This window comes from Nannobrachium achirus (assembly GCF_963921795.1).
Source record: "Nannobrachium achirus genome assembly, chromosome: 7".
NCBI classification, from domain to species: domain Eukaryota; kingdom Metazoa; phylum Chordata; class Actinopteri; order Myctophiformes; family Myctophidae; genus Nannobrachium; species Nannobrachium achirus.
Genome location: NC_137816.1, coordinates 54,694,061 through 54,707,784, shown reverse-complemented (window position 1 = coordinate 54,707,784; position 13,724 = coordinate 54,694,061). Strand labels below are relative to the sequence as shown.

The 13,724-nt window shown below is 44.6% G+C and overlaps 1 pseudogene across 1 annotated transcript in view; it reads right to left on the bottom strand.

Annotated features, from left to right (window-relative positions):
- Positions 1–13,724, bottom strand: part of LOC308288850 (ankyrin repeat and BTB/POZ domain-containing protein 2-like) — a 44,921-nt pseudogene that overhangs the window by 11,602 nt on the left and 19,595 nt on the right. The window contains exons 5-15 of the transcript in view: positions 12,002–12,194; positions 9,168–9,320; positions 8,349–8,514; positions 7,409–7,498; positions 5,084–5,185; positions 4,877–4,973; positions 4,588–4,723; positions 3,003–3,106; positions 2,437–2,573; positions 1,972–2,150; positions 42–147 (exon numbers count right to left, since the gene is read on the bottom strand). The product of the transcript in view is annotated as an ankyrin repeat and BTB/POZ domain-containing protein 2-like (transcript). The remainder of the gene's footprint in view (positions 1–41; positions 148–1,971; positions 2,151–2,436; positions 2,574–3,002; positions 3,107–4,587; positions 4,724–4,876; positions 4,974–5,083; positions 5,186–7,408; positions 7,499–8,348; positions 8,515–9,167; positions 9,321–12,001; positions 12,195–13,724) is intronic.

Genomic DNA, 13,724 nt, shown 5'->3' with positions numbered 1-13,724 from the left:
AGAAACCATTGTAGCGTTCTCACTGTAAGAAGGTGTGCTACCTAGTTGTGTAGACAGGGTGATGTCCATGGGAGATATGGGCGGAACTGGAGTTTTTCCGTAACAGTGGGAAAACACGGACGCCAACTTCCTCGTTATCACATAGTCCTGCAAAGGGGAAGAAATGGCTTCTAGTTATCACCTACAGAGGAAACGTGAAATGCAGGAAAAAGTGCACCACAAAATACTTTCACATTAGTGTGTCACCCAAGGCAACAGCAGGTGAAGACTTGATATCATATATGATAGTATATATCATATGATATATACCTGTATATGTCATATGATATATACCTGTATATTATATACTAGTAAGACGCATCAGGGCGACATGCGACCTCGCCCTTAATTCTTGGCCATCTGACCAGTGATGTATATCGGACCAGTTATCCATATGGAGACCCCTGCATGATAGTCAACAATGTGATGTCAGAACATGCCCATATACAGTATGAGCATTACCAAATATGGGCATTCCCAGATCGGGACAGGGATCTCCATATATGGGCATAAAACGGACAAGGACGTAATTAATTTGCAAGTGTGACTCGTGATGACATCAGCGATCTCCAAATATGGGCATAAAAGGAACATCAAGCCAGAGCGTGATGTCAGAGCGTTAAGAGTGGTTCCCCTGACATCACAGTGACATCAGAGCATGATGTCAGAGCGACAAACCCATAGAACCACAGACAAACCCATAGAACCACAGACAAACCCATGGAACCACAGTGTCAAGCGTGACAGAGATACGTGGACAAGAGGTGCCGGTTTTGCACGATGGGACATTGGAAACTTGTGGATAGAGAGCTATACCAGTAAGACTCCCTAATCGGGAGATAAGCGACCGTTGGTCGCTTATCTCCTGTCACACTGCTGACATCAGTATGACATCACACCGTACACAAATGACCCTTATACCAGGAAAGAAGCATTTCTTCGACTCAGACCTTATCGCCAGGGTTGGCTTATAGCAGCTGTCGGTAGGACCATATATGGATTCTGTTAGTGTGGATCTCCTAACAGGGCATCATCTGGGATACAATCCCTTTTATGCCCATATATGGAGATCCCTAACAGAATCCCTTTCATGTCCATATATGGAGATCCCTAACAGAATCCCTTTTATGCCCATATATGGAGATCCCTAACAGCATCCCTTTTATGCCCATATATGGAGATCACTAACAGCTAACAGAATCCCTTTTATGCCCATATATGGAGATCCCTAACAGAATCCCTTTTATGCCCATATATGGAGATCCCCAACAGAATCCCTTTTATGCCCATATATGGAGATCCCCAACAGAATCCCTTTTATGCCCATATATGGAGATCCCTAACAGAATCCCTTTTATGCCCATATATGGAGATCCCTAACAGAATCCCTTTTATGCCCATATATGGAGATCCCTAACAGAATCCCTTGTATGCCCATATATGGAGATCCCTAACAGAATCCCTTTTATGCCCATATATGGAGATCCCTAACAGAATCCCTTTTATGCCCATATATTATGGAGAAATCCCTGCTCTGAGTATCTGACATCAGTGTGATGTCACCTGTTTATGCCCATATATGGAGATCCCTGCTCTGCGTATCTGGTTGCTATGGTAAACAGTTGGTTGCTAGGGTAAAAAAACATGGTTGCTATGGTAAACAGTTGGTTGCTAGGGTAAACAGTTGGTTGCTAGGGTAAAACCATGGTTGCTAAGGTGGTTGCTAACGTACACTAACAAACCAGCAACAACAGACTGTTGCCACAGCAACGTACACAAAGGTTTGTGTACACATGTGGTGTGATGTCATACTGATGCGGAGATATGAGCAGGGCAAAGGTGTGACGTGTGACGTGTGACGGACGGACGGCCGGTGGAGGTTTTCATAGTAAACTGCTCCCTGACGGTCGCAATAAAACATCTCTGTGTTACCTTGCTGGTGACGAGCATGCTGAACATGAGGGGCAGGCCTGTGGAGATCAGCTCCTGGCTGTAGTCCTCGGCTCTGACGGAGGAGAACTCTGTGAGGAGGGAGAGGATCTCCTCGTCCCGGGACAGCATCTGACATCTCTGGAGAGTCTCCAGCCACACATGGAGCCTCCATGGAACTCCTGCACAGGAGGAATGTTAGCACATGGTAGAGGGGAAGGGAAGTGATAGATCAGAGGTCTTAAACGTTTTCAGGCGAAGGACCCCTTAGTTGAGAGAGAGATGAAGCAGGGACCCCCAGTACCTTTTCATAGATTCCATAGTGTCATTGTTTGACACTGACAGCACAATATTCAGTGTATTTTGGATTCATGTCAATTTGTGTTTTCAGATATTGAACCGTCTATACTTAAAAAAATTATGGAAAAAAAAAAATAATAATAATAATAACAGCATGTGAAGGCCTACCCATTGCTCTGAGGTCCATGGTGACATCCAGGTAGCCGTGCTCTGCGCTGTAGTAGGCAGCCTGCTGCAGAGCTCTCATCCTGGCCTTACACAGCCTGGGAGCAGGGCTGGGCGATGCGCTGAGGCTGGGCGTCTGTCTGTGAGCGTCACCTTTAGGGATGGGACCATAATTGTTATTAGTAATCGTTTATCGTGATTAAAAAACACTCACAATAATCATATAATGGAGATTTCAATTTATCGTGAAATTATCCTCCGTCATGCTGGGATCAATTCACCTTTTATTTGCAGAGCTGCATATCCAGTACATTTAAACCCTCTATAATTGTTAAAACGGACCCGGAAATAACGTACTTGATACGTTCTTTTCTTTCACTCTCTTCCAAATCTCTTTATGACGCATTGTGAGCTTGTAGATCTGCTCTTTTTTTTGTCAAATGTTCCGCCCCGGGATAATGGATGTTGGGGATATTTTGATTATCACGATAAATAATATCCTAAATCAGAATTATTTTGGTCACAATAATGGTGACATGAAATGTTCATATGGTCCCATCTCTAGTCACCTTCCTGCACCTCCTCCTCCACTCCTTCAGCCAGGATCTCCTCCAGGGAGAGGATGTCCTCCTTCCTCTGCTGCGGCTGCATCAGCAGCCTCCTCAGCACGTTTCTGTACAAGACACCATATGAGACTGTTAATCCCTGAGGGGAGATGCAGCCATTGCAGCGGCATAGGGTAATCAAGTAATTAGATGATTCAATGTCCTCCTGACAAAACTAAAGACTAAAAGAATCATAAATTCCAATAAACCTCAAAGGCAGATTAGGTAGATTAGGTACAGCAGTACAGAGTGATCAGAAAAGCTGCAATACAGAATGTTGCTATAGTACAGTACTTGTAGATAGGTTAATTAGATCACCTACCGTACTATAATACACAGCAAAATCTGTAGAGTTTGAGAGTGTAAAGGTGGTCAGAATTATTATTATTAGTAGTAATAGCATTAGTAGTAGCAGTAGTAGTGTTTAGTGTTTAGTAGTAATAGCATTAGTAGTAACAGTAGTAGTGTTTAGTAGTAATAGCATTACTAGTAGTAGTAGCAGTAGTAGTGTTTAGTGTTTAGTAGTAATAGCATTAGTAGTAGCAGTAGTAGTGTTTAGTAGTAATAGCATTAGTAGTAGCAGTAGTAGTAGTGTTTAGTGTTTAGTAGTAATAGCATTAGTAGTAGCAGTAGTAGTGTTTAGTGTTTAGTAGTTGCGACCGTAGGTCGCATTTACTACCAAAACCTCCACGGGCTGTCTGTCAGTGAGTGAGTCAGTCAGTCAGTCCGTCACACTTTTGCCCTGCTCATATCTCCACAACCGTTGCCCCCATCCATGCCAAATTTTGCACACATACTCCTTGACTGCCAAACTACAACCTCCAAGGTCCCTGGGGGACCCCCAGATGTAAAAAATGACCAAATGTGCTCACACGTCACACGTCACACTTTTTCCCTGCTTATATCTCCGCACCCGTTGACCCGATCCATGCCAGATTTTATACACACACTCCTTGCCTGCCAAACTACAACCTCCAAGGACCCCCGGAGCCCCAGGGACCCCCAGGTCCCTGGGGGACCCCCAGATGTAAAAAATGACCAAATGTGCAAAAATGACCAAATGACCACCCCAACGGGGCTGCTCACGGGGAATTCCCGGGGACCACCGACTCCTGGTGCTCCAGAACGGATGCAAAAGTGGTGGCGCCCCCAGTGGAGGACCCCCTGCCACTGCAGCGCACATAAAATGCCGTAACTCGGGCTAGGAGCGTCCGGGAGAGCCGGGGCCGGTACCTATTCGTCCGCCAAGGCAACGCGGAGACCCCACCCCTCATTTCTCACATGGCCCTATTGTAGCGCCACCTTCAGGCCGATTTTTAAAACACATTTTTGGACACTGCTCCTACAGTTTTTGCCCTAAAATCACGAATATCACTACACAGCATGTCTACACTCATGTCATCAACATGGATCAGGAAGATTTTGGAAAAACACATTTTTGCCCTATTTGTGGAGATAAGCCACCTACGGTCGCTTATCTCCCGATTAGGGAGTCTTACTGGTAATAGCATTACTAGTAGTAGCAGCAGTAGTAGTGTTTAGTGCCCACCTGTGTCCATGTGCAGCAGCATAGCTGAAGCAGTTCATATCCTCGTACAGTGGTGATGTCAGAGAACTCCCATGATGCACTCTGAGCAGAGGATCTGCCCCGTGGGCCAGGAGCAGGCTCACCATCTCATAGTAACCTTGAGAAGATGGACAACTTGTTCAGCCATCAGATGTACTGTACGTGTGGCGTTTGTTTGTGACAAGCTCCAAATAGGGAATTCCAAGGTCCGTGCAAAGACGCAACAGTACTTTAGAACTACTTTAGAAGGTTTATTAAATAAGGGTTCCACCTGCAGCAGAAGCCAGCTGGAGCGGAGTCTCGGCACAGCTGTCCTGATCGTCCATCATGGCTCCCCCCTCCACGTCTGCCCCCGCCTCCAACAACAGCTAACAGCACAAGAAAAGCCTAAGTTGAGCGAGGATATCACACACTGAAAATAGTGGATATACAAGCGATACTGGTACACATAATACTGTAGCAGAGAGTGGTGGTGTACCTGAGCCACAGAGAGATGTCCGTGCAGCACGGCGAAGGTGAGCGGCACCCAGCGTCTGCTGCCAGGGTGGACACACGGATGTCTGGGAGAACAGCCTGGGATCTGCAGAGGAAACAGCAGCATGTTAACACGGTCGCTGCTGACGACGCGTGCACACGCCAAACTATTTGATGTCTCCGAGTGTCGACGGCGCGTTTGACGCGTCTAATAAGGGTTTACATTAAACTGTAATTTACTGTCTGGGGCAGCCACGGCTGAAGAGAAACACTCCAATTCAACGGGAGATAACGTGTTCAGGAAATCCGTTTTTCCATATAGGCCAGTGTTATGAGATTCCCAAAAGTGGATTTATCTCTTAATCTAACTCCAGATCACGTTCATGTTTAAAACGAGCCCTTCTCTACCGGCCGTTACAAAAGCACTGATGGCCGTTACAAAAGCACTGAACTCCTCGCGCTGCGAGACAGAGAGAGCTTGTAGATCTGCTATTTTTGGCTTAAGTTCACCTCAGAATAGGGATGCTAGGGTTCAAGTTGTTCGTTTAAAAGAATTATCCTATTACACAAAGATTTGGAGGACCAACTGTAGTAACTCAGAGGACCCCCTGTTGAAGACCCATGTTCTATTATGTTCTATACTGGTCGGAAGCTGGATTCCAACTTAGGACATTATGGTGTTGTGTGATCAGTGGTCAGCATTCTTAACTGCAAAATACTTCCATCAACTGATATTTTGTCAACAGCATACAGCATAATTATGCAGTGCAGCCTGCAGGGCAGGCTCTGCTTCAAACAAGTCAGCATGAATATCAGTTTTCTCTTTTTATTCATTTACCTAATGCTCTCGTAATGAATCTGACACCAAGCGAGTAGATTTGGATGGCCAACAGCCAGCCACCATGGTCAGATGCAATGTAGACACAGCGCTGACATAGGATAACATTAAACATAATAACTTTAGCAATATTCCATAGTAAATAGTTTGCCTATTTTAGTCTACCCACACTTTAGTTGCTGATTCATTTTTGGACTGATTGTAAGATTTACCTGATATCTTTTAAGGCAACGGTCTTCAACAGGGGGTCCGGGACCCCTAGGGGATCCTCAGAGTTACTACAGGGGGTCTTCCAAATCTTTGTGTGATAGAAACCTTTTTTTACCTGAGAACGTTAGCCAAAAATAGCAGATCTACAAGCTCACAACGCCTCACGCTGCGAGGTGTTGTGAGCTTGTAGATCGCCTATTTTAGGCAAAGGGGTTTAGTGTAGAGGGGAAAAAGAGCAGACTAAGTAAAGAGTGAAAGGTCAAGTTTATTAGACGCCTGTTTTAAGGCATTTCAGTCTAGCATCCCATTATATCAAGTGGAATGGACAGTAGGGCTGCAAGCGAACCTTCGGGGATTCGAACGTTCGTTCGTTACGTTGGCAATCGAAGTTCGAAATTAATGGGTTCAGGTTTTTTTTCTTTTTTTTTTCTTCTTTTTTTTTTATACGAAAAATAATTATCAGAATGTGATAGGCCTATTCAGAATATCACAGTAGTAGAGATAGCCAAATATGAAATAAGTTAGGCCTACCGGTAAACACTAACAGTTTAATGGTGACCGTTAAAGTAGTTATAAAATGCACCAGAACAGCTTGGAGCGATCAAGGACCGTCCTCCGCTCCAATTCCGCTCCTGTTTGGGGCCGCGAACCAGCCTCGCTGCCTGACACACGCTTGATGACAGACAGTAGAGTGAGAGGCAGCACTCTGAGCTGGGCAGAGAGAGACTTGTGTGTGCTCTGAACAGCGAACACGAACACCCATCCACGCACCCAAAGATTAAACAGCCTTTCTCCTAAGCATGAGCAAAGATGGATTTCATTGCAACCCCCTAAAGGATCTATAATGCGATTTCTGGGGTTGTTACGTCGAGACCAGTTCAGCCCGAACGCGACGCGCTCCGACGCAGTCACCAAGTCTAATCATCATCCGTGCAACTCCGCTATACATTGAGCCTGTTCGTCAACAAACTGCGCAACATTTTCTCCGATTGGGTTGGATTTTCCAAGTGTTAGCCTAAGTGTTAATGCGGCCACGCATCCACGCGTTTTCAATGGTTAAAACAGCGCATTTAAAACATTTCCTACACTGTTTTAGCTGGTTAAAGGTACAGTACGTTCGATGGTTTGATGAACCGAACGAACCATCGAAGGTTCGATGGTCCGTTCGGAAAATCGCCCCGAAGTTCGAATCCCTAAAACAGGGCTAGATTACAGCCCTAATGGACAGATGTGTTTACCTGGAGGTCTACTGTGGGTTCCCACCAGGTGTGCTTACTGTACCTGCATGTCTAGGTTAGCACCAGCCTCCACTAGCATCTGAACCAGGGCCTCGTCTCCTGCTGACGCTGCGTACATCAGAGGAGTCATCCCCTAAGGGTCCACACACACACACAGATGCTTTTATAAGAGAGGCAGCACAGTGTTAATAGCTACAGTATGAAATGAGATCAAACAGAAACACATTAACAGTTTTACTGCCAGATGTTATTATTTATTTATTGGGTCTGGTGCCAGCAAAGCAGTCTACCTTTGCGACGTTATAGAAAAATAACTATTACATTATTTTTTATTATTATTATTATTATTTTTTTTAAATGACATGTACTTTGGCCATACTGGCAGCAGAGGGCAGCCTCATGCAAGAATTAATGTGAAATGGGCCGCTGCTGGCTTCCATACATTCAGGGCGCAGAGTCGCATTGATTGATTGATTGAAGACTTTATTAGAAGTTTGCATAGGAAAAGGTACAGTTTCATGACGGTACAGTTCACTGGTACAAGGTCTACTAAAAGGAGATCCATGAAAAGACTAAGCTTATTTCCACTGGAAACCATCAGAGCAATAGATCGACAGCTAGCAGCCGGGAAGTGAATTTGGACATTATTGATGTTTACGTGGGGTGGAGATTTCAAAGCAGGATTACGGGAGACGCTTTTACTGTACACACCCGCGCGACCCCTCATCAGTTTACAGACATCAAAACAAGGTACAAAAGAACGAGCCAAAGAACGAGCTATTGGCAATGGGGCGAACGCGAATGTCCGTAGCAGTAAGACAGTTAAGTGTCTTTAAATTACACGCACACGCACGCACACACACACACACACACACACACACACACACACACACACACACACACACACACACACACACACACACACACACACGCGCACACACACACACACACACACACACACACACACACACACACACACACACCTGGTCATCCATGGTGTTGAGACCTTGGGGGCCCAGGAGTCGCGTGGCCTGGCGCAGCAGGTCGGCTCGCCCACATGACAGCATCCTGAAGCCCAGGTCCACCTGGAACTTGCGTGAGGCAGCCTCCGCATCCAGGCCCCTGAAGGAGTGGAAGCAGTACTCTGACCTGACCAGAGAACAACAGGAGAAACATAAGATAAACTAAACAGAAGCAGACAAACACCTTCAGTGACAGGGGTGGAAAAAGTACTGTCTAAAGGTCTTTGCACACTGCTGCGTTTTTCGTTGCGAAATGCGTTTTCTTCAGGGCACGGAGAGAGAGAGATAGAGAGAGCAAGGGACAGAGTGGTGCGCGAAACGGGCAGCAGTGTGCAAACGTGACTGACATAACGTGAGGTTGATTTCTTTATTTGCGTGCTCCGAAATTCACTCCGATATTCGGCCCGAAAAACGCAAAGGTGTGCAAAGGCCTTTACTTAAGAAAAAAGTATCAATACTGCAATGTACCTACTCTGTTACAAGTTTAAAAAAAAGTTACTTTACAGCTGAAGTGGTTAATGCATGTTTTGTAATAATCGAAAACTACAAAGTAGTAAAAAAAAGTGTAGTGGAGTAAAAGTACAATATTTGCCTCTGAGATGTAGTGGAGTAGAAGTAAAATAATTGGAAATTGGAAATACAGTACAGTAAATGTAGTTAGTTACTTTCCACCACTGCAGTGACAAAACACCATCCATTCAGATATGAAATGAGCATCCAGCATTCAAATTTAGACGTGACATTTATCAACCCAAACACTGTTCCTGTTCATTGGCTTACTTCAGCTGTCTGGGCTCACAGTCCACCCCTGGGAGGAGTTGCCTGGCCGTCTGTCTGACATCATCGCTGTCCACCAATAGGCTGCGTCGATGCTCTGCGTGCACCACAGCTATCCTGATCCACTCCATGAGGGGGGGCAGGAGGTAGAAAGGTCTGGGGGGGAGGGGGGGCATACCATCAGCACAGTTTAGATCTGTGGTGTTGTACTACTGCAGCACATAAACAAATTAAATAAGAAGTCACATTATTTCAAAATCATTTCCAAAATGTTCACAAAATAGTGACAAACGACTAAGTATCCAATCTTGTAGAGTGGATATTTTGCCAAATAAAAATAAATCACAGCTTTGTCTAAAAGAAAAATTAGAATATTGTGGAAAAGTTAATTATTTTCCGTAATTCCGTATAAAAACCACAATGTTCAGATATTCTAGATACAATGCGCATGTAGTGAAATATTCAAAACCTTTTTTTGTTTTAATTTGGATTTTTATGGCATACAGCTCATGAAAATCCAAAATCCATATCTCAAAATGTTACAATATTACACAAGATAAGGATTTATTGGTCAACCTCCTGAAGTCAGAGTAGCTTGAAGTCCAGTGTGACATTTCCACACTCAGTGATGATTTGGGATGCTATGGCATCTGCTGCTCCCAATGCTTTTTTACATAATATTATTTTTTTAGACAAAGCTGTATAATGACAGGGTTCCCAAAATAGGGAAGACAAAGTGGTGAAATTATCAGTTGAGCCCTGCAAGGCAAGTGTGAAAAGGTAAGTGAAAACACATCTAAATTACGCACTCCTCTAGGACTAGGTCAGGGGTTGGGTGACGGGGCACCCTGGGGTGCCGCGACGGCAGTCCAGGGGTGCCGCGAGATAATTTGATAATAGTTGGAATTTATTTGGACACTTGAAAAAATATTATTAATTATAATTTTAAACTTGAAGTACAAAGTTATTTTCAGTCAGTTCTAACCAAAATGGCTATTATCTCAACGTTTTCCTCGCAACAATCACTAAAATATCGTCATTGTCGGGCAGAAACCTTGTATTTCCAAGTTTCAAGTTCATCATACAAGACTGTAGCACTAATGAAAACAGCAGATCTACAAGCATGCGAGGCGTTGTGTGCTTGTAGATCTGCTGTTTTCACTAGTTTAGTACATTTTATAGATGATAAATACAAAACGAACGGTTTTGGACATTTCCACCCGACAACGACGATATGCTATAAATATAAGGTGCTGGGAGTGAAAATTATAATGTAGGGGTGCCTCGGATTAAAACAAATATTTATGGGGTGCCCTGAGACAAAAAAGTTTGGGAACCCCTGCTCTAGGTTGCCATGTTTTATGGTTTGGGTTAGTATTTTCCACAATTTAATATAATAATAATAGCTCAGATTTATAAGCGTACCCAGAGTCACTTTACAATTTAAGGAGCAGCTTCAAATTTATACAAGCACTTTAAAATAAATGACCTTTTCAGAATATGCCTCTAGTTTATAGACAATATTTTCTTAAAACGTCGACAATACTGATAAAGACCCAGTGGAGTTACAGCATTCCTTCGTTTAATTTGGTCATTGTTTGTTTACAACCCCGTCAAAATGTTATCGATGCCAACTTTTGGTTCCCGGTGATTGAGAAACCCTGGCCTGGATCCAGGCGTTGTGCTCGCCGAGGTACGCTCGTTATGGAAAAGGAGAACTGGCACATTATGGAAGCCTGTGCTGATAATTCATAGCAGCTGGAGGGAGACTGTGAGTGTGGTTATGGCCGATAACTCACACAGTCATTTCTGCTCTTGACATACCAACACACCACCACACAGATACACAACAAAAACCTCAGCCCAGGGGTCATCGATATGTCCGTACACGGACAAAATGTGTACTTTCGATTTTTAGTTTTACACGCCATTATAATGTTCTTATTTTCGATTTTTAGTTTTACACGCCATTATAATGTTCTTATTTTGACAATAATACCCAATTACTGAATGTCAAATCTCCAGGATTTTCTCAGAATAATAGAGAATATGTATGACACTGGTTTCCCACGACACATTAGGAGTCCACTCCACCAGCACTAGTGGTACCAGTGCACCACCATAACTCTGAGAGTGTACAAATGGAACCAAATGGACCCGTAAGGGTGACCATGTTATGGTCATTCAGGGCTAGCTCTTTATGTGTTTCTGGTAATATTATTGTCCGCTCATTTTGTATGTCCGTAGCAAAGATTTAATTTTGACAAAAATGTCCACCACAAGCCAGCATGGAGATGACCCTTGTCTCGGCCATAACCTAAAGGACCAGGCAAATTTCACACCTTTTTTTCTATCCTTTATAGGGCAGGAATTTCAGGGAGGCCACGAAGGCCATGGCCGTCGTTGCCCCTCAAAAGAATGGCATGCCCTGAGGCCACAGTGGCCTTAATGCCAACGCTGACTGTACCAATTTCTCTTCCGTCTATTTGTTGTCAATAATGTAGACACCAGTGTCTCTTTCTTGTCATATACTGTAGAAACCAGTGTCTTTTGTTGAGATTCTCACCTGAGTCTCCATCTTTAAACCAGTCCGGTGACTTTAATGCAGGGCTGAGCATGGATCAGGTTATTATTATTTCACTGCAGTGAAAAACTAAAATCTTGTTTTATTTGATGGCCTTCCTGCCCTGTCATTTGTCCTTTGTGCACTCAAAATGGACAACATCAAAGGCCAAGTGACCTTGCCCATAGAAATCTACACAGTAAAGTCCTCAGTGTTCATTTTACTCTGAGAGTATACAAAGGTCCATTTGGTCACTAACTATCCATCATTGTACCTCTCCCTGCTGAGGCTCATGGCAGGGGGCTCCAGGTTGGGGTTCTCCAGATAGTAGTAGAGCGTGTGCAGAGCGTCAGGGGCCCAGGACACCGGGGTCTGACCGGCGGAACGGCCAGGGCTCAGGCACAACGGGCTGGAGGTGCCGGCACACAGACGCTGCATGTGATGCATCGCTCGTGACACCAGGTCGCCTGGGGAGAGAATGAGAAAACGTCATCATTTCATTCATTATTTTATAACCTTTTATTTAATTCAAGGCACATAGTCTTCTACTGTTGTCTTCTATCTATTGGCTCCGATATTGGAGCCAACCAGGAAGTAAAGGTACTGCTTCAAACGCATGAGTGTGCTATTCCTACCGGATCTGAGGAGAGGAGGGGGAGGAGCTTTTGCAAAGATGTGATTGGCCAGTAGCCAAACGCTCTCAGAGCCTTCTACCTACGGAGAGTTGCGCCACTCCCGTTCACTTCATGGGGCCAGGTCTTCTACGCACACATCTATTGGCGTATAGTGACAAACGGCGAACCGGAAGTTTACAAAATGCATTGAAGTCTATGAGGTGTAAAGTGACAATGAACCACGTGACCAGCGCTGTTTCTGACCCCGCAGTGGCAGGACTCTCTGATTAGACGACTCTGAACGCTCTCACCTAAACATTATTCACTATTCTGTCCCTATTAGGACGCAACTCGAACAGCGCTGAGTCAGCTCAAGGGACCTTCACAACGTCAACTCGCGGCAACTCGCCCGCTTTAGCACGCTCGGTGGTGCCTCGGGCGCCTCTGTCGCACTCAATAACTATACTTTATCGGCCAAAATGGCATGAGAGGCACTTAGACGCTAGGAGTGGCCTCTGCTCAGATCCGGTAGGAAAAACATACTAGCATCAAACACCTTCATTGAAATTAATAGCTGGGGCGGGGCAGTCTACACCAGCGACATGCAGAGAATGTTAGAGAGGCAGGGGCTGACATTTCTAAAAGGGCCTTTTGGTGAAAATATCGAAAATAGCAGACCTCCATGCTCACAACACGTTGACGCGTTGTGAGCTTGGAGGTCGGCTATTTTCAGCGTTTGATACCACATTGAACTAAGCATAATCAAGTAAATACTTGATAAGTGGCGTAACGGCATGGATTTCTACACAGAGAGGGCAATTATTTCAACATAATATGCTGCATTCAAGTTCAGAAGAGTTTGGACAAGGCAATTCTCTTGAATGCTGCCTCCAGGTGTAACATGGAAAGAGGGCATTTGCATATTTTTTCACCATAGTAAAAACTGCATTCATGGTCTGGAGAGGGCACTTTTTAGGGACGGATAAAAGGGCAGGGGCTCAAGCCACCTTTGATGTGTGCACGTGCCTGGTCTACGCCCTCTGACTCTGACAATGTTAACAGTGGGGTATAACACCAACAGGGACCGCCGTACATGTTACTCCCCACAGCATTATGGCATAAACAATAATAGCTTTCAGTTTGTCTTATTTTCTTTCCTCTAACAAGTGTTTGGATAATGAGGTGTATGTGTTTGTGTATGTGTACTGGAGGGGTTGACTTCACACCGGCATTGACGTGAAGGCGTGCTTGTTTTGCGGACACAGTGAGCAGATTGTTAAATAACCGAGGGGACCTGAGGATTCTGTAATGATGTGTCCCTACGGACCAGACACGGGTCATAGCTAAACAAACACACAGTAGCCCACTGTGACTGCTGGGACC